This window comes from Crocuta crocuta, unplaced genomic scaffold, assembly GCF_008692635.1.
Source record: "Crocuta crocuta isolate KB4526 unplaced genomic scaffold, BGI_CrCroc_1.0 scaffold305, whole genome shotgun sequence".
Lineage (NCBI taxonomy): Eukaryota > Metazoa > Chordata > Mammalia > Carnivora > Hyaenidae > Crocuta > Crocuta crocuta.
Genome location: NW_027529463.1, coordinates 1372466 through 1398485, shown reverse-complemented (window position 1 = coordinate 1398485; position 26020 = coordinate 1372466). Strand labels below are relative to the sequence as shown.

The 26020-nt window shown below is 36.7% G+C and overlaps 1 long non-coding RNA gene across 2 annotated transcripts in view; it reads right to left on the bottom strand.

Annotated features, from left to right (window-relative positions):
• Positions 1-854: 854 nt before the first annotated feature.
• LOC144228870 (uncharacterized) overlaps positions 855-26020 on the bottom strand; it is a 34197-nt gene continuing 9031 nt past the window's right edge. For both annotated transcript variants that reach the window (XR_013334297.1, XR_013334298.1), the window contains exon 3: positions 855-1030. This is a non-coding gene — a long non-coding RNA (uncharacterized LOC144228870). The remainder of the gene's footprint in view (positions 1031-26020) is intronic.

Below are 26020 nucleotides of genomic sequence, written 5' to 3'. Positions count from 1 at the left end.
TGCTTACAATTATGGCAATGAGCTCATTCTCTCTTGATCCTTAACTTAGTGAGGACCTGGTGTTCTCTCCACACTGACTTTGTCCCAGTTTGGCACTCTCTAGTGCTGTCTAAATTTCTAAACTCTAGTCAGAGTGTTCTGTTCTTCAATCTCCAGCTCTGAGAACCCTCATTCCTACACAGCAGCCACTCCTGACAAGCTCCCAGCTAGAATTCAGAGTTGCGGCCAAATTTACTTGGCAGGGTTTGCCTCTGGTTCTGAGAGGTGGGTCTCCTTTCAGAGCTCCAAAGACAGAGAAGAAACAGGTCTCCTGCATTTGAAATTTACCCAAGTTACTTGGCTTCTTTGGAAAAGAGATTAAGAAAGTATATCAGCATCCACTTGTTTTACTTCCCACTCTTCCTCTCTCTTTCTTTCTTTTCCACACCCTCATCCCCATATCCAAAGGAAAGAGCTTCCCTTTTACTTCCTCCATATCATATTCTCCTTCCACAATAGGACTGCAAAACATCCTAGCCATTATAAGTAGAAGAAAAAAATATTTCTACTCTGTGGGAGAAATCCTATGATCTGATCTATCAGATTGGAGGGTTTGGGTTATTAAATGTGCACCTAATATTTGCTAGATCAATATTCATTATTTGCATTATTTAGACATTTAAATAAAAATGAGCTGAGCTATAGAGTAAAATAAGAGCACCTTTTCTTTGCACAGAACTTGTTTTCTCTGTTAGCAATTATTTTGCTTTATTGTTTTTCTTAGAGTTCTAGGTACTTTTTTGTAATTCTGCCATTTATCAGTCTAAGCTTCATCAGGAAAAAAAAACACATTTAGTATTTACAATAAAGGGAGTTTAATGCATGGAATTTGAATGTAGGCAGAAGCTGAGAAGCTAAAAGAGGTCAGTAAAGTAACTGAAAAATTTAGCAACAGCAGAAAGTTACTAGCACCTCTAGGCTAGAGAGAAAAAAGAAGGTGGTATTGCTGTACCCCAGGGTCAAAAGCCATGGCTTCCATGTCCAAGGAGAGCTGAAACCAAAAAAGAAACACCAATATTGTTAAAGAAGCTGCCCAAGATAGAGAAGGAAGAAAACAAGTCATCTGATTTTCCTTCCTTTCCTTCCCTTTCAACTGTCACCAGTGGCTTCAGTCATAATCTTGTTGCTATGGTCTGAATATCCTTGTCCCTGTACCACTCATATGTTAAAATCCTAGTGATTTATGTGATGATATTGGGGGGGGGTGCTTTGGAAAGTGAGTAGGCCATGGGGCTGGAGCCCTCATGAATGAAATTAATGCCCTTATAAAAGAACTCCAAGAGAGCTTCCTTGTCCCTTCTGCTATGTTAAGATAAAGTGAGAAGTCTACGACCCTGAAAAGGGCTCTCGTCCGACCATAGTATCACCCAGATCTTTAAGTTCTAGCCTGCAGAACTAGAGAAATAAATGTCTTCTGTTTATTAGCCACCCAGTCTGTGTTATTTTGCTATAGCAGCCTAAATAGAATAAGACACGTGGTAATATAGAGGCCTGAGAAAGTCTTCAGGGGTCGTCCCTCTTGAAACATGCGGTAAAGCAGGGGAATGGCAAAGAATGGCTCAGAGAACAAGCAAGACCAGGGGTGGAACAAACCAGTTTTCTAAAAGTCCTCTCAGGATTTTCCAATGCACTAGGGGCTCAAGCCCCTTTGGGAAGCAGTTTCTCAAGTTGGAGGTTTCTGAAGTCTCTGACCATCTCTAATTGGATTGGATATCAACTAGGCGTGGCTCTGAGGTGATCCTGGGATCACTCTTCACTTGAGGATTCTCTTTGCCTCTCTCCTGAGCTGGATTTTCTATTTTACATAACCTCATCTTTGTCTTTTTAGGTTTATCTGTTCAATTGCTGAAATATATTTGCTAGTAGCTTCCTGAGAAATGGTACCCAGGAAGTACATTTTGAGGTCTTTTATGCTAGAAAATATCTAAATATCTTTATTTTATTCTCATGCTTGATAGTTTGACTATGTATGATAAGCCCAGTAATAATTCCATATATAATACAATATGTTCTCAGTGAAAATTTTTCATTAGAATTTTGAAGGCATTATTCCATTGCCTTTTATCCTCCACTGGCTATTGAGAAGGCTGAAGCCATTCTTTTTCTCGTGTGTGTGTGTGTGTGTGTGTGTGTGTGATTTTGATTCTTGAAATAGGTAATACGTGCATGGTTCAAAATTCAGAAGCAACAAAAATGCTAACTGAGAAAATGAAAGAAATCTTCAACTACCCCCATGTTGACCTTAGTCTATACTTTCTAATTGATTAAGTTCTTTCCAGATTATTTCTTAAGTCAGGCAAAAGGCCCAGCAGACAAAGCATTCCCTGATGGAACCAAAACTACTTCCTCAAGCAATAGGGACTGCTCTGAGACAGGAACACACCACATGATTGACCCCAAGACAATGATAGACCTGACTCTTACTGCCCAGTTGAATGTGCCAGCAGACCTTTGTCCCAGATTTTTCTTACACAAATCTAGAAGTATTTTTGGCACTTTGGAGACAGGCTTTGAGACATTAGTCCTCTATCTTCCTGGTGTTGGCTTCACTGAAATAAGTTCCTCTCTTGTTTCACCACCACTTGTATTCTCTGCCTTTGGAATTCTGTCACTGTCAAGTGGTCCAACCTGGTCTATTTGAGACTCCTGGGGCCAGGTGCTCCTGCACTCCTGTGCCCCGGTTACAAAAAGTCTTTCTCACACTCCTTTCCCCCAGTCAACTGATTTTCCACCCTCAGAGTTGCAAGCACTATTACCAGCTTCTTAAAATATGCAATTTCTGAAGCTATTCTATGTACATCTATATTCAGGCATCAATTCATCAATAGTGATTCATCATCATTCATCTCTCATTTGCACAGATTGTGTGTGTATGTGTTTTAGACATTGCAGTCTGCAGACATCTTTTGCTAGAATATTGCTTAAAAGAGAGGGATTAAGCTCTAATATAATGATTTATGATAACCTAGGTCATTTATTCACTGACATATCATTCAGTCTCTGTCATACATTATAAGCATTCTAGATCTTATCAACAAAAGCAATGGTTCCATTATTTTCAAAATGTTATCTGTTTATTTACTGTGGAGAGAAAAGTTGATGCATAGACCTTCACATATTCTTGATTTTATTCTTTTAAACAAATTGGATGCCTTCTCTTGCTGGTACATCTTAACTCCCTTCAGTATTACCTAGGAATTCTCTTCATTTTTCTTATTTGTTCTGTCTCATGTATTCTTATTTGTTTAATTCCTCTCATGATTTGAAATATATACAGTAAAACCTTGTTTGATGAGCAGAATTCATCCCTCTTGATGAATTCTTCAAGAATTCATTCCTCTTGATGAATTCTTCAAGAATTCATTCCAGAAACATGCTTATNATTCCTCTCATGATTTGAAATATATACAGTAAAACCTTGTTTGATGAGCAGAATTCATCCCTCTTGATGAATTCTTCAAGAATTCATTCCAGAAACATGCTTAAAATCCAAAACTCTAGCCTATCAAAGCAATTTCCCCATAAGAAATAATATAACCTCTAGATAGTTCATTCTACAACCCCTAGTCATATAAAAATGATCACAATACTGTGATATAATACAAAATAATAAGGAAAATACGAAATATAAAGAAAATAAACAAATTAAACTGCAATAACCTTTGAAAATCTTCATGGCTGGGGTGAGGGAGATAAGAGAGAGGAGGGTTATTGTGTAGGACAACTTTCATTATCATTAACAGAATCACTGCTATCTATTGGCTCAATGAAGTCTTTTTCTTTTCATGCAACTTTAACCTATCCAATGACCTAAAATGAAGCAAAGCATTCCTAAGCTTACTTTGGATGGAAAAGCAAAGGACTGTTTATAGGTGCTTTAAAGTGACAAAAACTACACTAGTGTCAGTTATGGGCACCTTCCAAAATTCTGAAAAATTACTGATTTTTGCCAAACACCTCTGCCTGAGACCAAACATCTGAACATGGGAGGCCCACAATCCTGCAGAGAGAGAGAGAGAGAGAGAGAGAGAGAGAGAGAGAGAGAACCATTGGCTCAGTTGTGATCATGTGCTGTTCAGTGTCATGTACTACTCATATTGCAAAACATTACTCATTTATCAAGTTAAAATTTATTAGAACTGTTTGCTCATCTTACAGAACACTTATAAAGCAAGTTACTCAAAATCCAGGGTTTTACTCTATTCATATTCCTCTGTTTCTAGTACAGAGCTTCTAAAACCTTGGAATTTCCTGGTAAGAGAGCCATTAAGATATCCTTTGTTATGTTAATGAGGTGACTGTTGGAAAGCTTCTAAGGTGGCCCTGGTTGCCATTGGAGCCAACCATGTGATAAGAGGGCTGTAACTTTCAGCAACCCCTCCCCTGACCTTCCACCCCTACAAGGGGAGAGGCTCTGAAAGTTGAATCAATTATCAATGGCTAATGATTTGATCCATCATGCCTAGATAGTGAAACTGCCATAAAGCCCAAAAGGACAGGGTTCAGAGAGCTTCTGGGTTGGTGAAGACATGTAAATATAGGGAGAGTGGCATGCCCAGAGATCATGAAAGATCCTCACCCTTTCCCCATACTCCTCCTATGCATGTCTTCCACCTGGCTGTTCCAGAATTATGTCCTTTTTAGAAAAGGACTTACTAGATTTAGAAAATCTAGTAAGAAAAAATGTTTCTCTGAGTTCTCTGAGCTGCTGTAGCAAATTGATCATACTCAAGGAGGGGGTCTTTGGAACCTCCATTCTATGGCCAGTTGGTCAGAAGCACAGGTGTAATTAGGACTTGTGATTGGCCAGTGAAGTGAGGGTGAGTGAGCTTGCAGGAGGGTGAGCTCACCTGAAGTGGGGCTTGTGCTCACCCAGTGTGGGACTTGAACTCATGAACTATGAGATCATGACCTGAGCTTGTCAGATACTTAACAGACTGAGCCACCCAGGTGACCCAAAAGACCTGTATTCTGAAAACTGTTGAACACTTATGAAAGAAATTGAAGATGACACAATCTTTTCTTCATCAATTTATTCTTTGTTCTACCTTCTAAGGATGGCTTCAATATTAGTTTTCAGTTGTTCTGATGAGTTTTTTCAAAAAATGTTTTTTAATGTCATATTTCTAATTCCCAGAGTTTTTGCTGTCTGAATAGTTGTTTATAATATAATCCTGTTTTTTGTCTGCAATATTATTTCTTTTCTCTCAGAGGAGATTTATAATAGCATTTTGGGAGAGGAGGGGTTTTTTTCTGTTTGCTATAAAGTTATTTTAAAAATTTATTTATGTTTTATTTTTTCTGTTTGTTTTAAGTCTTTCCTATTAGAAGCCTTTCTATTAGAGGTTTTTCCCAGATCTTTGGTCAGGTATATAAGAGCAAGGGGTTGCAAAACTGACTGGAAACTGAGCACATGTCTGGGGCTTATGAACTCTCAAGTCTATAAATGTTGAGAGATTTGTTGTAGGGATTAGACCTAAATAATTGTGGGAGGAGCTATAGAAGTGGACTATAAGGGGGTCTTGGAAATGAAGGACTGGTGGATCAGGGAAGTCACTAGCATGCTCTTCTTCAGGCACTGAGAAACACAGAGAAGTTGGGATTTGTAGGGGAATCGAGGAAACTAACCACGTCTAGCCACCAGAGTGAGACTACAAACGGGAACTCAAGAAAAGGCCTATGGGAAACTATTACGTCTGGACTGTTTCTGTAGCTTTGCTACCAGGTGTCTGGTAGTAGGCCTGAGAATGCTATTTGTTACCAGGGCCTACAGGTGAGAAGTGCTAGACATGGTGTTAAAGAGAGGAGAGACAAGCTGGAATCTATAGAGGCTGCTTTTAGGGAACATGCTTGAGCAATGGAAATTTGAACAAGGCAATAGGGCCCAGAGCGACCACTGAGCTGAATGCAAACAGGCTCTTCAAGCAACCCACTTCAAAACAGATATAGGCCCTAACTGACCCATTACAACCAGGCACAGTTCCTAAGATTACCAAAAAAGGGAAAATTCCATATGTCTCTATACTCCCTCATTCTGTCCTGTAACTGTGGCCCCTCACCACTGCCTCTTCATAGACAGTCTCTCCTTTGCTATGCTTCAAGCTGTTCCCTTGTGGTATATTCAGTAAACTTTTATCTCTTTGGTTCTGCCTTTGGTTCTGTTGAATTCTTACAACAGCTTGTGCTGCTGGTTCCCACCAATTGGGATGTCTCACATTTGGTGGCCCCCTAGTGATGAGAGCACCTCACAGAACCTATCAAGAACTTTGTACTATCTGCCATGATATATAGCTGTGATTATTTAGAGAGTAATGACCACTGCTTAACTCTCGTCCTCAAATTTCATGCAAGTTTTTCTCCTGGCCAGTTCTGACTCAGAACCATTCAGGGGAGAGGAAATGTAGCTCCCAACGTGGCCAAGCTAGCAATAGAACAATATAGCATAAGGCTGTGAGTTTAATTGTAGGATCTGTCTGAGAAATTTGATCTCTCTTTTGGGACTGGTCCAGTTCCAAGAGAAGACTCTATGCATTTCTGGCAGAAAGGGTAACTTCCCAGGTGTCTGTGCTGGTTATTAAGGGCGTAAGAAACTAAAGGAATGGCCTTAGCCTTGAGTATCCAAGTATTTATGTAATATCTTTGTTTTGGGTATGCTTTTTCCTGCCTCAACACCAGTTTCCAAGTCTAGGGTCCTCTGTTTATTTCTTCAGAGAATATATCCCCAAGTTGTTGCTGGGATCATTTCTAGTGGTATCTATGAATGCTGATTTGTGAGCTTTGAAGCAACTCTGTGATTCAAACCAGGTTCTCCTCTTGACGCTTCGTGTCCCATGCTGATAGTTTAGGATGAATTTTTCTCAGGTCTGCTGAGTTATTTCCTGGTTATCTATTTGATTGCTAACTTATAAACTTATATAGTTATTAGCTTTGCATCTATTCTCCCTTTTTTGAGTTTATACTCTTAAAATTCTTTATTATCAGTTTAGTGTGGTTTAAAATGGGAACAGAAATAGAATCATGTGGTCAGTGTGTCACTTTGATTAGGAATTCACACAAATTTATTTTGTCTATTCAGAAGTAAAAGTGATTAGATTAAAAAATTCATATGGTTCTTGGTGGGAGTATTCAGACTGAGAGTGAAAACAGCTTGAGCACATATTCTGGATTTTGCTTCTCATTACCTACTTTACCCATGGAATAATAAACAATCAGATCTGTGAGTTGACCAAGTCAAGAAGATGCATTTGAGGCCACTGTTTATTTGTGTGTGTTTTTTTAAGTTACAGCAAAGCAGATTTTATTTTATTTTTTATTTTTTTAATGTTTATTTATTTATTTTGAGAGAGAGAGAGAGAGCAAGCTGGGGAGTGGCAGAGAGAGAGAGATGTGCGAAATTCCAAGCAGGCTCTGCACTTTCAGCACAGAGCCTGGTGTGGGGCTTGAACTCACGAACTGTGAGATCATGCTCTGAGCTGAAACCAAGGGTCAGACGTTTAACCAACTGAGCCACCCAGGTGTCCCTGAGGCCAATGTTTGTACAAGAATCTCATTTATTTCCTTATTCAATATGTGTATTTTGAGCAGCTATATTTTAGGTATTGTTTTAGGTGATGAGAATACATCATAACAACTAGGAAATACCTGGTCTTACAGAGTTTATGTTCTAATAGACAGAGACAGAAAATAAGAAAAATAAGGTGAATGCTACCCAAAAAATAAAGTAGGTTAAGGGGACAGAGGAATGAATTTTTGCTATTTTATGTAAGATAAACAGGGAAGGCCCCTCTGGGAGGTCACAGTTGATCAGAAAGCTGAAGAAAGTAAGACAAGGGTGAATGAGACTTCCAGGCAGATAGATCAGGGCTGTAGGACACAAGGATGTTAGATGTTGGTCCAGAATCTCTCAGATAAATAACATTGGCAAGGCCGTGATTGTTGGTGGGTTTGAGGGGTGAGGTTTCTTAACAGGATCACTTGTCAGTTTCTTCTTCAGTCACGCCTATGCCTCAGAGGTGCATGATTGTCCAGAGAGTTTAGGTGAGGAATTCATTTTTCTCAGTGTCAGGCAAGAGCTGAGGAAGTTATATATATATACCTTGTCTAATAAAAAATACTTTAGGAAATATTCTAACACATGATAAATTATAAGAGAGCTTTTGGTTTTTTCTCAAAAATAAATTTTTTTTGGTATTGATTCATTTTATTTTATTTAGTTATTTTTTAATAGTTTATTGTCAAGTTGGTTTCCATATAACACCCAGTNTGTGTCTTCTTCAATTTCCTTCATAAGTTTTCTATAGTTTTCATCATACAGATCTCTTATATCTTTGGTTAGGTTTAGTCCTAGGTATTTTATGATTTTTGGTGCAATTGTGAATGGGATCAGTTTATTGACTTCTTTTCTGTTGCTTCATTGTTGGTGTATAAAAATGCAACTGATTTCTGTATCAGAAATCTCCCAACAAATAAGACCCCTGACCCAGATGGCTTCCCTGGGAAATTCTTCCAGACAGTTAAAACAGAATTAACACCATTCTTCTCAAGCTATTCCAAACAATAGAAATTGAAGGAAAACTTCCAGATTCATTCTACAAAGCCAGCATTACTTTGATTCCCAAGCCAGACAGAGATCCAGCAAAAAAAGAGAACTACAGGCCAATATCCATGAAGAATACAGATGCAAAAATCCTCAACAAGATACTTGCAAATTGAATTCAACAACACATAAAAAGAATTATCCTCCAAGATCAAGAGGGATTCATTCCTGGGTTACAGGGCTGGTTCAATATTCACAAATCAATCAATGTGATACATCACATCAACAAAAGAAAAGACAAAAAACATATGATCCTGTCGATAGATGCAGAAAAAGCATTTGACAAAATATAGTATCCCTTCCTAATAAAGACCCTTGAGAAAGCTGCGATAGAAGGAACTTACTTAAACATCATAAAAGTCGTCTATGAGAAGCCCTCAGCTAACATCCTCCTCAATGGGGAAAAACTGAGAGCTTTCCGCCTGAGATCAGGAACATGACAGGGATGTCCACTCTCACCACTGTTGTTTAACATAGTGCTGGAAGTCCTAGCATCAGCCATCAGACAACAAAAGGAAACAAAAGGCATCAGAATTGGCAAAGAAGAAGTCAAAGTCTCACTTTTTGCAGATGACATTATACTCTACATAGAAAACCCGACAGATTCCACCAGAAGCCTACTAGAACTGATCCATGAATTCAGCAAAGTTGCAGAATACAAAATCAAAGAGAGCTTTCAAGGTAGGGAAGACAAAGAAAAAAATAAATGGGGAGTGATAAATCTTATATATAGTTACAAATCTTAAGGAATTAGTAATATTGCTTAGGAATTTGTAATAGAATCATGAAGCAAAAACTTTTTAAACATAAGAGACAAATGGTGTGAGAAACTCCAGTCACAGCCTGCAACCCAGAAGGTTAAATTAGAGAATAATAGTTGTGATTGGAGAAGGCTGGGTAGAGGAGTAATATATGCTAAAGGTTTTATTCAGACCAATGGCTACACTGAGTGACTATAAAATGATTTTTAAAATTTCATCTTATTATGGAGGAAGTAGCCAAGTAAGGTGAAAAAGATAATTGATATTTTATTTTACTATAATAATAGAGAAACATAGTTTTATTATGCTTGTTAGGAATGGGTATGTAAAAAGCAGTAGAACTAGTAAGTACAGTAGACCTTCTTAGTGAAGAAAGAAGAAAAAAGAGAATGAAAAGATAACTGCTCATGTCAGTGAAAGAAAAGGAAAAGAAATTAGGGGGAAAATAGTTAAATAGTAAACATGCCACAAAATAAGGCAAAGTAATAAAAAATGACCTGTGAAACATGTGAACTACTGACTTTCACAACTAAAAGACAGGGAATTGTCAGCTTGAGTGAAAAAGAAATCTAGCCAAACTTATTTCAAACAAAGAGGAGGGAGATTGTTTAAAACAATGGCCCAGGCAAATTATACCAGGCAAATGAAAAACTAAAAGAAAGCAAATGTGGCAGAATTAAAACAAGATCAAGCGAAAAGTCTAGGCAAATGCATTAAGCTATATAATGATAAAGCAAACAAAAACATATGCACGAAATAGTATTATCAATGCAATATACAAAGCAAGAACTAGAAATGACAAGAATATAATTTTTTTAAATTGACTTATTTTACAGAACTGAGTGAACATGAACTAAATAATATAAATAAGAAGCTTTCTTCAGTGGATGTGTATGTAAAAACTTATGCTCAACAGGACTACACATTCTCATATGTTACAACATTTGTAAAAGTTGATCATATACTTCATCAAAAAAAAACAATGTATTTTTTAGGGGTGCCTGGGTGGTTCATTCGGTTAAGTGTCTGACTACGGCTCAGGTCACGATCTTGGGGTTCATTAGTTTGAGCCCCACATTGGGCTCTGTGCTGACAGCTCAGAGCTTGGAGCCTGCTTTGGATTCTGTGTCTCTTTCTCTGCCCTTCTNGAAAAAGAAATCTAGCCAAACTTATTTCAAACAAAGAGGAGGGAGATTGTTTAAAACAATGGCCCAGGCAAATTATACCAGGCAAATGAAAAACTAAAAGAAAGCAAATGTGGCAGAATTAAAACAAGATCAAGCGAAAAGTCTAGGCAAATGCATTAAGCTATATAATGATAAAGCAAACAAAAACATATGCACGAAATAGTATTATCAATGCAATATACAAAGCAAGAACTAGAAATGACAAGAATATAATTTTTTTAAATTGACTTATTTTACAGAACTGAGTGAACATGAACTAAATAATATAAATAAGAAGCTTTCTTCAGTGGATGTGTATGTAAAAACTTATGCTCAACAGGACTACACATTCTCATATGTTACAACATTTGTAAAAGTTGATCATATACTTCATCAAAAAAAAAAATGTATTTTTTAGGGGTGCCTGGATGGTTCATTCGGTTAAGTGTCTGACTACGGCTCAGGTCATGATCTTGGGGTTCATTAGTTTGAGCCCCACATTGGGCTCTGTGCTGACAGCTCAGAGCTTGGAGCCTGCTTTGGATTCTGTGTCTCTTTCTCTGCCCTTCTCCTGCTCATGCTCTCTCTCTCTCTCTCATTCTATCTCAAAAATAAATAAATATTTAAAAAATTCTTTTTAAAAACCATGTTAAATCAGAGAAGGCTGCCAGCGCTTGCAAAAGGACCATAAATTCAACTAGACACACACAATGAGATGTGTACTTTTTTTCCTAATAAACTTCATTTTTTAGGAGAATTTTAGATTTTCAGAAAAATTGCAAAGTTAGTGCGGAGAATTGCCATATACTTTTCACCCAGTTTTCCCTATTATCAATATCTTAAATTATTATGGTACATTTATTACAATTAATAAACCAATATTGATACATTACTATTAACCAAAGTCTATGCAAATATATAAAGTCTGCATTCAGATTTTCTTAGTTTTTACCAAATGTCCTTTAACTGTTTCAGGTTCTCATTCAGAATACCACATTGCATTTAGTTAGGAAGAGTATTGGTTAGGTATTTTGTAGGATGTCTCAATTTTTTTTTAAATATATTTTCTTACTAGTTAGACTGGCATTGTGGGTTTTGAGAGGAAGACCACAGAGCTAAAATGCTGTTTTCATTGCCTCATATCACGGGTATGTACTGTCAACATGACTTAAACGATTATGTTAACTTTGATTGCTTGGCTGAGGTACTGTTTGTCAGGTTTCTTCATTGCAAAGTTAGTCTTTTTCGTCTTTCTTTTCATATTGTAATTTGTAGAAGGAAGTCGCTATCTGTACACAGCCCACACTTAAGGAGTGGGAGTTATCCTGTATCTTTTTGAAAGTAGAGTATCTACATAAATTATTTATAATTCTTCTCTATTAGAGGTTTGTCTCTTCTCCATTTATTTATTCAATTATTAGTTTCTATTAGTATGGACTCATAGGCATTTATTTTATACTAAATTTTAATCCAAAGCTACTATATGTTGTTGCTTGAATTTTGTTCATTGGGAGCTCTTTCAGTTGGCTTCCATGTCTCTTTGACATATCTACATCATTGTGAGTTGTTTTATTTTGAGCACTTCCTTACTTTGTAACACTACAAGAGGATCTAGTTCATGTTGTGTATTGTCTGCACCAATCCGAGGATCAGCTCTTTATCCAAGGATCCCTATTTTTTTCTTTTCTGTTTTTAACTGGAGAATGATCTCAGAAACCAGATGTATGTGCTAGATGTGCTCTTTTCTTTTGAAGCATCATTGCTTTTAGGCCCTCTCAGCTGATAGAGCAAGGAAATACATATTTATATACTAACTTGTGTATATACATATATATTTATAAATATTTCTATATGTAACCATCTGAAGCCATATTTAATGAAACATGAGTTCATACTTATGTCTCCAACTTTAATCCTCTACCAGATGGATTCTTCTAACCTCCTCTACTTATTTATCTGGAAACCAATGGTGAGATATCTGGCTCCCAGTCTCTGAGATCTTATTTTTTCAATTTCAACATACATGGATAGCATATTAGAATTGCTAACGTACACTACTGTGGAGAAAAAAATAATTAACAAGTAAGTATTATGCTTATGTACAGTTTCATTTGCTTTTAGTTTGATAGACTCCAGATAGTTCTAGAGTTATTAGATCAGCACAGTTTTGCCTCATCCTCTACACTTGTTTTTCAGTTTGTTAATTTTTGTTTGTTTATCATATTTCCAATGTATACTATTTTTAAAGTTTTTTTATGTTATTTATTTATTTATTTATTTATTTTGAGAGAGAGAGAGAGGAAGGGACAGAGAGAGAGAGAGAGAATCCCAAGCAGGCTCCATGCTCAGCGCAGAGCCCAATAGGGCTTGAACTCAGGAACCACGAGATAATAACCTGAGCTGAGATCAAGAGTCAGATGTTTCACTGACTGAGCCACCTAGTCGCCCCAGATCTATATTTGCATGAAGCCAATGTTAGGAGAATTTTAGTCATCTGGTTTCTGTACAGTTCTAGGGCTTGTCAAAAATAGACATACATCCATTTGGGGTTGGTCTGCTTTTTCAAACAGTTATATCAGAAAGTGAAAAATAATAAAGTCCTCAAAATACAGGCATCAGCTAAAAAGTTTCATTGTTCCTTTATTCTATCTCAAACACAGTGATAAACAGTATTCAGATATTATCTGTACTGTTCCTGCCCTCTGCTTAAAGGTGGGATTCTTTCTTTCTTTTTTTTTTTTTTTTTGAGTTTATTTATTTCAAGAGAGACAGGGAGCATGCATGCACATCGGGGAGGGGCAGAGAGAGGGAGAGAGATGATCCCAAGCAGGCTCCATGCTGTCAGTGCAAAGCCCAACATGGGGCTCGACATCATGAAACGTGAGATCATGACCTAAGCTGATATTAAGAGTCAGACACTCAACTGACAGAGCCACAGCTGCCTCACAGTAGGGATTCTTTAATTTTCCATTGTTTGGAGTTTCAGAGATGTGAGTGAATGACAAAAGGCTTGCTCAACACCTATAGCAGAGCCTCTACTAACAGGACTGTTTTAATGTCACAAGGGGTAAAGGTGTTCTGACTTTTTTATTACCTTCTCAAGGGAAGAAAGCATGTGCCTGTGATGAGAACTACTCAGAATCCTCATGCCTATATTGGGCACTGAGGCCAAGCCCCTTTCTTATCCTACATAGAAACAGAAAAAAACTGGCATTTAGATGCCTAAATAAATGTGCTTTGAACTTCAGATTTACATACTGCCAGAAACTCTTCCCCGGCAGAATTAGTGCTTTATTTTCTAGGAAGCCGCTGTGGATCTTGACAGTTCTTTGAGTAAGAACTATGATTTTTGTAACAACAGACAAAAATCATAGTCCATTAATCTCACCTACTTCTAATGTGGAAGGAAAAAAATCATTTCATGGTGGTGGCAGATATTTTGAGTTCCCCAAATGAGATTTTTTTTTGAAGGTCTCCCATAAAGCATTTATCTCTCACTCTAAAAAGATCACTCACCAAAGGATCCCACAAAATATTGTCAGAATCACAAACAGTTCTATGGATGAACTCATCCACATGTTGAAAGTTCCTGGTTTTTAAATTCCACATTTAGGAAGTCCTCTGGAACTGCTCAATAGGATATTTTGGAAATCAGCCTACTCTATCTAGGTGATTCTGGGAAGATTCTTTTATAAAATGGTTACTAATGCTCTCACTATTCTCAAAATAGTTCTGTAAATACTGTATTTTGAAGTGACTTAGGTTGTTCCATGAGGAAGTCATTTTCTAGGCAATTCCTTATGGAAGTGGTAATTTTATTTCAACACCTACAGAGATAATCCTGGTAATGTCTCAGTATAAGACATCCCCAGGAAAATTATCATTTCAGATAATGAAGGAAAGATTACTCCATGTGTGCCCTGTCAGGGTTGTTACCATGGTGATCATTGGATATATCTGTCCACAGACTGACCCTATTAGTGCCCTTCTGGGACCATTTCCACATTTCTGTGACATGCATTTCTCTTTAAGATGACTGAACTTTAACTGATTATATGTACCTCTAAGGTTTATATCTATCAGCCTTGTTATGTCCCTAGAGCAACAATGAAGAAATATATAACTTTCTCAGGAAGCAACCCAGAATCAACAATAGGATTTGTATTTATCAGTTTTTGCCAAATATATATGGTATGAGTTAAATAAATTACAATATATAATATGTAATTTATCTGTCATCTTTCTTTGTAGACAGCTTCTATCCTTCTGTACTATACATGGTAAGACTCTAGATATTCCTAGAAGCCTTCAGTCAAATTTTCCCTTTTCAGGTTGTTCCCTGAAACAACCTGACATACTATTTTTTCCTCACTTAAGAAAAATATGCAGAAAAAAGTCACTTTGCTTTTCTTTTTCTTAAGTAAGTCACACCAAGATTTATGTGTGCATTAGTCAGTAGTGGTAATAATGACAGCTCTAGCCAGAAAGCCAGGTAGGTGTGTGGATTAAGGTAGAACATAAGCAAAATACAGTACAAAGCATATCATTTATATTATTGAGAATAGATTGCTTTGAAATTCATAGCATGAAACTGATTTCCTTATATATCCTTTGTTATTAATTATGAAATGTTTTATATTCCATTTTTTCCAATCTGAGTGATTACCAGTAATACGTTCTACAGTTTATAGATGAAATATAAACCTTGATTAAAGACATAGTATAATACAGAGATTAAGAAGGCAGGCTCTGGAACTAGAATGTTTGTTGTTGTTTTAATTTTAGAGAAAGAGAGAGAGAAGCAGGAGCAGGGGAAAGGGGCAGAAGGGGAGAGAGAGAGAGAGAACATCTAAAGCAGGCTCCATGCTCAGTGCTCAGTGCAGAGCTTGATGCAGAGCTTGATCCCATGATCCTGGGATCATGACTAGAGCTGACATCAAGAGTCAGACACTCAACCAACTGACCACTCAAATACCCCATGATTGGTTTCGAATTCAGCCTTACTAACTACCAGCAGGTGTTGTGTGACTTTGAGCATGTTATTTATCTTTTCACTTGTGTCAGTTTCCTCTTTGGAAAAATAGGGGAAAATCTAATTCTACATCATAGAGTTGTAGTGAACATATCAAATTAATTAATGATGTCACCTGCTTAGAACAAAGCCTGGAACAGAATGCTAGTTATGCATTATTGTGGATATATCATTCCATAATTGGTTTTATCTTGTGTGGTTTTATTTTATTTATTTATTTATTTTTTAATGTTTTATTTATTTCTAGGAGAGAGAGAGAGAGAGGGAGAGAGAGAGACAGCGTGAGCAGGGGAGGGTCAGAGAGAGAGAGAGTCACAGACTCTGAAACAGGCTCCAGGCTCTGAGCTGGCAGTCAGCACAGAGCCTTTTTAATGTTTTATTTATTTCTAGGAGAGAGAGAGAGAGAGGGAGAGAGAGAGACAGCGTGAGCAGGGGAGGGTCAGAGAGAGAGAGAGTCACAGACTCTGAGCTGGCAGTCAGCACAGAGCCTGACGCGGGCCTCGAACCCACGAACCGCGAGATCATGACCTAAGCAAAAGTCGGACGCTTAACCGACTAAGCCACCCAGGCGCCCCTATCTTGAGTGGTTTTAAATATTACTCATGAACTATTTGGTATTTATAATTAAATCGGAGCTACAAAATATATCAGCTTCCTAATCATCTGGTTTAATATGTTACAGCTCAGCAAAACTTGGAAGAAATTGAAAAATAAGACTAATTTTCTTTAAAATTACAGATTGAGTATCTACCACTAGTGGAGCAATAATGTATAATATAAATTATAATTTATGTAAAGCTGGATCAGATGGCTTACTCTGAAATCATCTCGAACATGGTATATAATTAGAAAAAAAACAATAGAAATAAAAAACATAATACAACATTCCTAAATATTTGGAAAGCAACTTAATTTAGCAATGTCTTCCCCAAAAACATATAAAAAAAAAAAACTTTCAGTAATAATATGCCACAGAATTTCTTTAAATCCTTTTTTCCACTTATCTTCCTGGAGTCCTGCACCACATGGTAGAACAGCTTACCCTAAACTGTAATCCTCAGAACTCCTCCAAATATCTTTCTTGCCCTCCTTTTCTTTATTTTTTCCTCCTTTCCATATTTTTCTTCTGTAAGCAACTCTGTCATTTCCAATTAAAGCAATTTAACTAGCCCAAACTCTTTTCAGTTCTTCCCTCACCTGGTATCTTGATCTGCACAACAAGACCCAAGAATTTAAGAGGCAAAAGAGAGTTATTCATAGTGGGCAAGGAAAGAAAGAGAGTATGAACATATTTTAATATTTTTTCTGCAACAAATGGAGCTGTAAAACAGGAAAAGTTAGAATATATGATAATTAATACACACATAGATTTATGTATTTAGAATTTATTTTTCAATTTGTGTTACCATTCACCTGACAAAATAAATATTAAAAAGTGATAATTCATTACACTTTAAGGTAGTTACATATTCATGGTGATATAACTAAGCATGTGTTTTGGATAGTATCCTTTGTTTCCTGAAGTTAACAAAAATAATCATAAAATTCTGTTGCATCAGAATATTTAGCTGAGTTACCCCTTATAAATCTTTGAATTACTTTTTGAATCTCTGATCATTTTATATATTTATTTTTATAATTATTTATTTAAAAATGTTTATTTATTTTGAGAGAGAGTGCACAAGTGGGGGAGAGGAGCAGAAGGAGAGAAAGAGAATCTTAAGCAGGCTCCACACTCAGTGCAGAGCCTAAAGCTGGGCTCATTCCCCTGACTCTGGGATCATGACCTGAGCCAAAATTAAAAGTCAAATGCTCAACTAACTGAGCCACCCAAGCACCTCAATCTCTGATTATTTTATATTTCATTTTGTTGAAATAAAAATTGAAGAATGAGAAATTCAATTCATTATCAAATGATTTTTTAAATTCAGTAAGGAAGAATTTCCGCTAATTTGAAACATTCTATTGGAACAAGAAAGAAAAAAAGGAAGATCAGAACAGCAATGCTGAATAATACTCAGTTCAATAAATCTTATTTATTTTCCAGTTTCTCTGATATACTTTATTGCTGATATGCACTTTCATCATGAGAAAGTAGAATCAGAAGTGGATAATTTGGCATAAGATGAAGTTATTACCAAGTGATAAAATGTTTGATTGCTTTATACTACTTAAACTGCCTAAATATGCCCCCAAATCAGCTTTTAGATTAGGAATAATTTCTCAAATATGTTACAGATGGTACAATCACTTGAAAAATTGTTTGAAGATAAACCAATAGTTGAAAATATGTTTCATCTAAAAAGTCTAGGGATTTCATCCTAGGGATGAACTGATACTTAGTTTGGTTCATATTTACAAACAATTTATTGAAAAATCAAGCACAGTGTCTCTGAGCATGCATTTGGATATTTCGAAGAAAGTTCTGAACTATGCTGTTATTCTGTACCAAAGGGAGGCATTTTCCTGGAATACATTGATCTTCTGAAATAAAATACACAATCACCAACAGACATATAAAAAGATGCTTATCATCACTTATCAGGGAAATACAAATCAAAACTACAATGATATATCACCTTAAACCTGTCAGAATGGCTAAAATCAACTACACAAGAAACCACAGGTATTGGCAAGGATATGGAGAAAAAGGAACCTTCATGCACTGTTCCTTTTTCTCCATATATATGGTGGGTATACTTCACCAAACTCATATGGTGGAGTATGCAGACTGGTACAGCCACTGTGGAAAACAGTATGAGAATTCCTCAAAAAGTTAAAAATAGAATTACTTTATGATCCAGTAGTCGTACTACTGGATATTTACTGAAAGACTACAGAGCACTAATTCAGAGGGAAACATGCATCCCTGTGTTTATAACAGCATTATTTACAATAGCCAAGATATGGAAGCAGCCAAGTGTCCACTGACTGATAAATGGACAAAGGAGCAGGTATATATATAATGAAATGTTACTCAGCCATAAAAAAGAATGAAATCTTGCCATTTGCAATTATATGGATGCTAGAGAGAATAATGCCAAACAACGTAAGTCCAAGAAACACAGATATCATATGATTTCACTCATATGTGGAATTTAAAAAACAAACAAAGAAGCAAAGGGAAAAACTAAGAGAGAGACAAATCAAGAAACAGACTCAGGGCACCTGGGTGGCTCAGTGGGTTAAGCATCTGACTTTGACTCAAGTCATGATCTCACAGTTTGTGAGTTCAAGCCCCCATGTTGGTCTCTGTGCTGACAGCTCAGAGCCTGGAGCCTCCTTCAGATTGTGTCTCCCTCTCTCTCTGCCCCTCCCATGCTCATGTTCTGTCTCTCTCTGTCTCTCAATAATAAATAAAAATGTTAAAAACAATTGTATTTTGTCTGTTAAAAGCCCCCTTTTTTCCATCCACATGCCATGTCTTGTAGCTTTCTTGAATGGAAGCACTTATAATACCATGCTATCATTCTTTCTTTTATGTCCACTTAAGTCAATTGATGTTATGGTTGGGATCAATGAACATCATTGTTGTATCTATGTTTTGACATTTGAAGTAAAGTCTAAACTCACTTCAGAGAAAACTACATAGGAAGCCAGTATGATACCTATGACATATGAAACGTACTGAGATTTTGGATTCTATATCTTTGTGGTCTGTAAATTTTAGAAGTCCTAGGTTTGTCACAATTTTACTCAAACCACTTCCATGTACTTCCTACCATTACTTCTTGGAGTGAAAAGAAAAGGTTTAGGAAAAAAAACAGTGATGACATTTCATATTTTACTGCTAATTAAAACATTTAGGGTTTATGTAGTTTTCTTTGCACAAGTGAAAATATTGCTGTAGGCTTTTTTATTACAGATATTTTGTTTGGATAAACAAATCCATAAATATTATTGATTCAAGGAAGGTTAGTTAAAGTTGGCTGACTACAAAGAAAACTTATAAGACAGCCCAGCCTTGGACAATTTACTGCAGTCTGACTTTCAGGTCTGACACAGTGTTTCAGGCTTTAAAATTTTTAATTTTTGTCAGTGTACCCCAGTTGAAAAACTAGAAATTCATTCAAAGTGGATCAAGTAAAAATGTCATATATCTGCGGCTACAGGGGAATCTCATGGAAAGAAGTTCATGATGAGAAGCCAAATCTCAAGAATGGCAAGTCAAGTAATTTTCTAGTTTTCTTTCTTTATCCGTACTTCCCATTGTGTATTTTAAATCTTTTCCTCTTTGTAGACATACCCTGTCTATCTTCTCTCCTTTTGCTTATATTGTTGAAGTCAACTTATTAATTTACAAAGAGAAATATAAGTTTCAAAGTACAGTGTCTTGGTTTTCCCAGTAGGCAAACTTCAAGGTGTAAGATTATTGGAAGATAGTTTGCTAAGCATGGAATCAGATTGGGTGAATAGGTATGTCTATATAACTTTCCAATAGTGGCCCCTTTGAAATTGTATCCATCTCAGGGCTCTTGTTGAAGTGATGGACTTGGGTGGTCATATTTATATCATGTGATCTCATGATGGGTAGACAATCTGAACCTAGACCTAATTATTCAGTCTCAATGTTTACAATTTGACCAAGGGACACAGACACAAACATTGTTTTTGGAAAATGTGCCTACTGAATTCTTCTTGTGAAGTCAGTCCCAGAACTGGCTCCTTGGAGATCTGCTTGTTTATGAGCAAACAAGCAGAAGTCATAATGGAGGAAAAGAAATTAAGAGCAATCTGCAGGAGAAAAATGGAGCAAGTACATAAATCTAAGCAGAGACAAGGATCTTTGTGGACCTACAGAGAAAAAGATTTATGGAGTAATGACCAGACTTTGAAAGCTGGCTTTGGGTCTGAAATTTGTTTGCTTGAAATTTCCCTATTGCCTATGTGTGTTTTCATTTGACCTACTTTTGGTGAATTTCTGCACTTGTAGCAAATATGGCATACATATACACAAACATATTTTTTATGTTTCAAAGTGAAACATATACATAATTTAAAAGTCAAGTAGTAATACAAGGTTTCTAATGAAAAGTAGAAAGTAGACCACTGCTTCATTTCCTGCTCACCCCCAAACAACTTTTCTTCTGAACAAATCACTTTCAACTGTCAGTTTCTTTTAGAATTTACTTCTATATTTCTAAAACTTTTGTTCAAATTCCTATTTCTCATTCTATAAATTTTAGTATTATAAATTGATTTCCTACTGCGAAAGCAGGGGGATTTAACTGCCTTTTACCAATTGCCATCCATTCATCTAGTATATTTACATCATAACTTTTGGTGAAATCAACTTTCAGTTTTCACATTATTATGACTCTAGTTATATATTATTCTGTGCACATATTGCTCACTTCTGAGACATAAATTGTACAATAGTTATACTTCCTTTTGGAGTTAATAACTGCCTCATTTTGGGGAAGGTTGGATTTTTATGTAACTGTCATTAATTTTCCCCGAAACTCTACAACAAAAATCCTAAAAAAAGCTTGACACAGTTAAAAAAATTAGGAAATCTGTCAGTTTCCTTTAGATCTTAGAAAAATCACTCTAACTTTGCCCAATACCATTTTTTAGAGAGACTATTATTTTCCCATTGAGTATTCTTGGCTCCTTCGCCAAATATTAGTTGACTGTATTGTAAGGGTTTATTTCCAGGCTTTTGATTCTGTTCCTCTGGTCTATGTTATCTATTTCTATGCCAGTACCATATTGTTTTGATTACTATATCTTTGTAATATAACTTGAAATCAGGAACTGTTATGCCTTCAGCTTTATTCATTCTTTCATGGCTGCTTTGTCTATTCTTTTGATCCATGAACACTGAATATTTTTCCATTTGCTTGTGTCTTCAATTTTTTTTCATAAAAGTCTTACAGTTTTTGGTGTACGGGCTTTTTACTTCTTTGCTTAAATTTATCCCTAATTGCTTTTTTCTTTATTTATTTTTCAGATAATTTATTGTTAGTGTATAGAAATACAGCTGACTTCTATATGTTGATTTTGTAGGTTGCAACTTTACCGAATTTCTTTATTAGTTCTAACACTTTCTTTTGTTGGAGTCTTTAGAATTTTCTACATATAAAAGATCATGTCATCAGCAAACAAAGACAATTTTACTTCCTTTCCAATTTGGATGCCTTCCATTCCTTTTTCTTGCCTGATTGCTCCAGTTAGAACTTTCAGTAGTATGCTGAACTGAAGTGAGAGTAGGTATTGAAGTGTTGTGGAAACCAGTCTGGATGACCCGACAGAAGAACCAAGCAGTGCTTGGAGATCTTGGAAGGCAGGAGGTTTATTTTACACCGGTGGGGTCAGAATATATCATTCTCCAGAGGTCTGAGCCCAGAACATAACCAGAGGGAACAATTTAAAGTCTGTTACTTCCTCACTCCTCATTAGCAATTTGGTGTGTGACAAGCAGGGTGGGAAGAAGAACCCGGAAGGGGGAGTCTTTGATCAGGGCAAGAATTTCCTTATCAGTCCTGTTGGCCATCTTATAACAGATTTTTCCCTATCAGAAGTACAGTAGTGCAGGCTGATGACAGAAGACAGGGCCTGATCTGGGCCCACAAGCAGTTGTGGGGACGTTGTAGACGCTGGGTCTGAACTTCTCTCTTGTTGAGCAAGAGAGTGGATGCAGGATTAAAATTTGAAAAGGCTAATGTCTGGTTGGAGACAAGAGCCCCAAGTAAGGGTCTTTGCACCGTTTTTATTAGGATCAGAAGGCTTCCAAGCGTGATGAATGTGCACAAAGAGACAATGAAACCGCGAACATTAACTCATGGACGTGAGGAAAAGGAGGTTTTGAAGATATGCGGTGTTAGGGGTTTGGGTCAATAGAAAACAAAATCCTGGCGCTGAGAGGAACGTTGTTTACGGCAGACATGAGGCCCCACCTCTGTTTACCTAAACTGGTCTAGGGGGCAAAATAGACAAGAGCTTGCACCTCAGGGTCAACAAGGCACCTTTCTTTTCCTAATTAGCTCCAGTCTGGGCACCTTGGCCCTGCTGTGGTCTAAAGCCCTGTTTTCCAGTTTTTGTCCTTCCTCCTGTGAAAGCACCTTTCTGCTATTGTACTAAGTTCGGGGGACGTTTCTGCCCTGAATATGTAATCTTGTTTTTGATGCTTTCTCATTGTGAGGGTTTTCTATTCCTATACTTTTGTCCTATACTGGGGACCTTTGCCCTGTTTACTTAATCTTGTTTACCCAAACTTGGGTGTGTTCATCCTGTGGCTTTCTAATTCTTTATGCCTTGTTAACTCATCAGTGCAAGCTCAGGGAATTCCTAAGCTTATTCCCCATAGGGACCCTAGCTGTTGGTGTGCCCTCCCATGTCCATACAGTCTCCCTTAGGCATGTGCACTGCAGTGTGTGCTAATGACAGGTATCAGGTTGGCAATGAACAAGTGCACAGCTGGATGGACTAGCCCCTAAAGTGCACAAGGTGGTAGAAGTGGGCCGTAGGGGCCTCGGCTGTCATCTTGTGGTAGGGCAGATATAGAGGCCTGGGCTAGATGTCAGTGGGTAGCTGGTATTAGTGAGTACAAATGCCTGTGGGACAAATGCTAATGAAAACTGCCAAGGGTCCTCTGTGGCAGCAGTACTGGCTATTAGTTTCTTCAGTAGTGAAGACTTTTTTTTTATGTTTTAATTATTTCTGAGAAAGAGAGACAGCACGAGCAGGGGAGGGTCAGAGAGAGAGGGAGACACAGAATCTGAAACAGGCTCCAGGCTCTGAGCTAGCTGTCAGCACAGGGCTTGACACGAGGCTCGAACCCATGAACTGTGAGATCATAACCTGAGCTGAAGTCGGACACTTAACCGACTGAGCCACCCAGGCGCCCCAGTAGCGAAGACTTAAATCAATAAATTTGAAAACTGTCACTAACATATTTAATATTACAGAACATAAGAGAATATAAAGACTATTCAAATCTATATACAAAGGAACTGGCCTGAAAAACATTTCAAAAGTAATAAAAGGATTTAAAAAAGTAATAAAGGGATAAATACAGGCATCCGAAGAATTTAGACTATTACAACTTTACTTACATAATGCAAGCATTACATGCCAAGATTAAAGGAAAATCAACAAAACTACTCTTTTTATATAGATAAATAATTGATGAACTGAAATATTTCCCCAAACTCAGATTATTTGAACTGGAAGGAATCATTCAAGATGATACGGAACATCTTCTCTAATTATTTGTATACATGTCTCTCTTATATACTACACGTCTCTCTCACTGGATTATGAGCTGAAAATGCTAATCTTTCCAGTTTTATTGTTCACTGGTCCTAGCACAGCATGTAGCAAAGTACCTCACACATGGCAGATATATTATATATGTTTGATTAGTAGATAGCTAGTGAGTGATTTTACAGAAATGATCAGTGACTCTAAAAGAAGAAACCAAGTAGATTTGCTCAACTCCTTTTGCCTTTTGATTTTTAGTCTTAGCCTATGTGTAGGATGCATGCACTTTTCTCTCTGCTTTCCTCTGTGGGGATGGCCTGCTATTTTACAGCTTTTACCTGGGTAGGTAAAGGCAAATTTAGTGATGAAATATTAGTAAGTCTGTTCTGACACATATGTAAGTCACATTCTTCAGTTAAACTTTTATTTTAAATTTTTAAAGGTTTATTTATTTTTGAGAGATGGGGAGAGGANTGCCAAGATTAAAGGAAAATCAACAAAACTACTCTTTTTATATAGATAAATAATTGATGAACTGAAATATTTCCCCAAACTCAGATTATTTGAACTGGAAGGAATCATTCAAGATAATACGGAACATCTTGTCTAATTATTTGTATACATGTCTCTCTTATATACTACACGTCTCTCTCACTGGATTATGAGCTGAAAATGCTAATCTTTCCAGTTTTATTGTTCACTGGTCCTAGCACAGCATGTAGCAAAGTACCTCACACATGGCAGATATATTATATATGTTTGATTAGTAGATAGCTAGTGAGTGATTTTACAGAAATGATCAGTGACTCTAAAAGAAGAAACCAAGTAGATTTGCTCAACTCCTTTTGCCTTTTGATTTTTAGTCTTAGCCTATGTGTAGGATGCATGCACTTTTCTCTCTGCTTTCCTCTGTGGGGATGGCCTGCTATTTTACAGCTTTTACCTGGGTAGGTAAAGGCAAATTTAGTGATGAAATATTAGTAAGTCTGTTCTGACACATATGTAAGTCACATTCTTCAGTTAAACTTTTATTTTAAATTTTTAAAGGTTTATTTATTTTTGAGAGATGGGGAGAGGAGTGAGAGAGAGAGAGGGAGACACAGAATCTGAAGCAGGCTCCAGGATCTGAGCTGTAAACACAGAGCACATGGGGCTTGAACCCACTAACCATGAGATCATGACCTGAGCCAAAGTTGGACACTTAACTGACTGAGCTACCCAGATGTCCCTAAAAGATTTTATTTTTAAGTAATCTTTAGAACATGGGGCTTGAACTCACAACCCCAAGGTCAAGAGTCACATGCTCTACTGATTGAGCCAGCCAAGTGCCCCCTTCAATCAAACTTTTAATACAGTTGATATTTTACCTCCAGCTATTTGACTCCTATGTTTACTTCTCAATTCTGATCTTGGGTGGGAAAGGGAATTGCCAGTTATTGGGCTCCAAGTACTACTAACTTTTAAAAGGGCATTCTGTTTATAAAATGAATGTATGTAAATATACATTAATAAAAATCAAATAGTATAGTAGGACTTATAACAAAAAGCAAGCCCTTCTGCCTCATTGCTGCACCAAGTCCACTGCAGTTTCAACTTCTCACAGGCAACCATATTACAATGTTTGTTTCTAATTGTCCTGATAATTTTCTTATTGATTTCAATATAACACAACCATGCCATTAGTTAACCAACTTATCAATGTTAGAGATAATCCATTGGCTTCTTTCTTCTATTGTACATGAGGATTTAGTGTACTTACACTATTCCTATACCAAAGTTTTGTTAGGTCTAGCACTATATATACTAATATCACAATAATGGTAGAGGAAATGTTCATGCATAATAGTCAAATATATGTATGTATTGCCTAGGACATAATCATGCATTGCATTGCATGTTTTAGATAATAAATATTGAGTGAATATACATATTTTAGTTTCAAACTTTTCCACTTAAAATGTCAGTATTTCCCATTATTAAACATTTGCAGAACACATTTTTTTAAAAGGCTGACATTAATAACATATGGCTAAACCATAATTTATTTAATCTTCAGCATATTATAAAATATTTAGGGGGTTTTCCAATTTCTTAAGGATAAAAATAATCTGTAAACATCCTTATATTAAATCCATCAACTACATCTCTGATTCTTGGAGTAGATTCCTAGAAATGGGATTACTGAATCAAAGGTTCTTGCTCTTAGGCACCTGGATAGCTC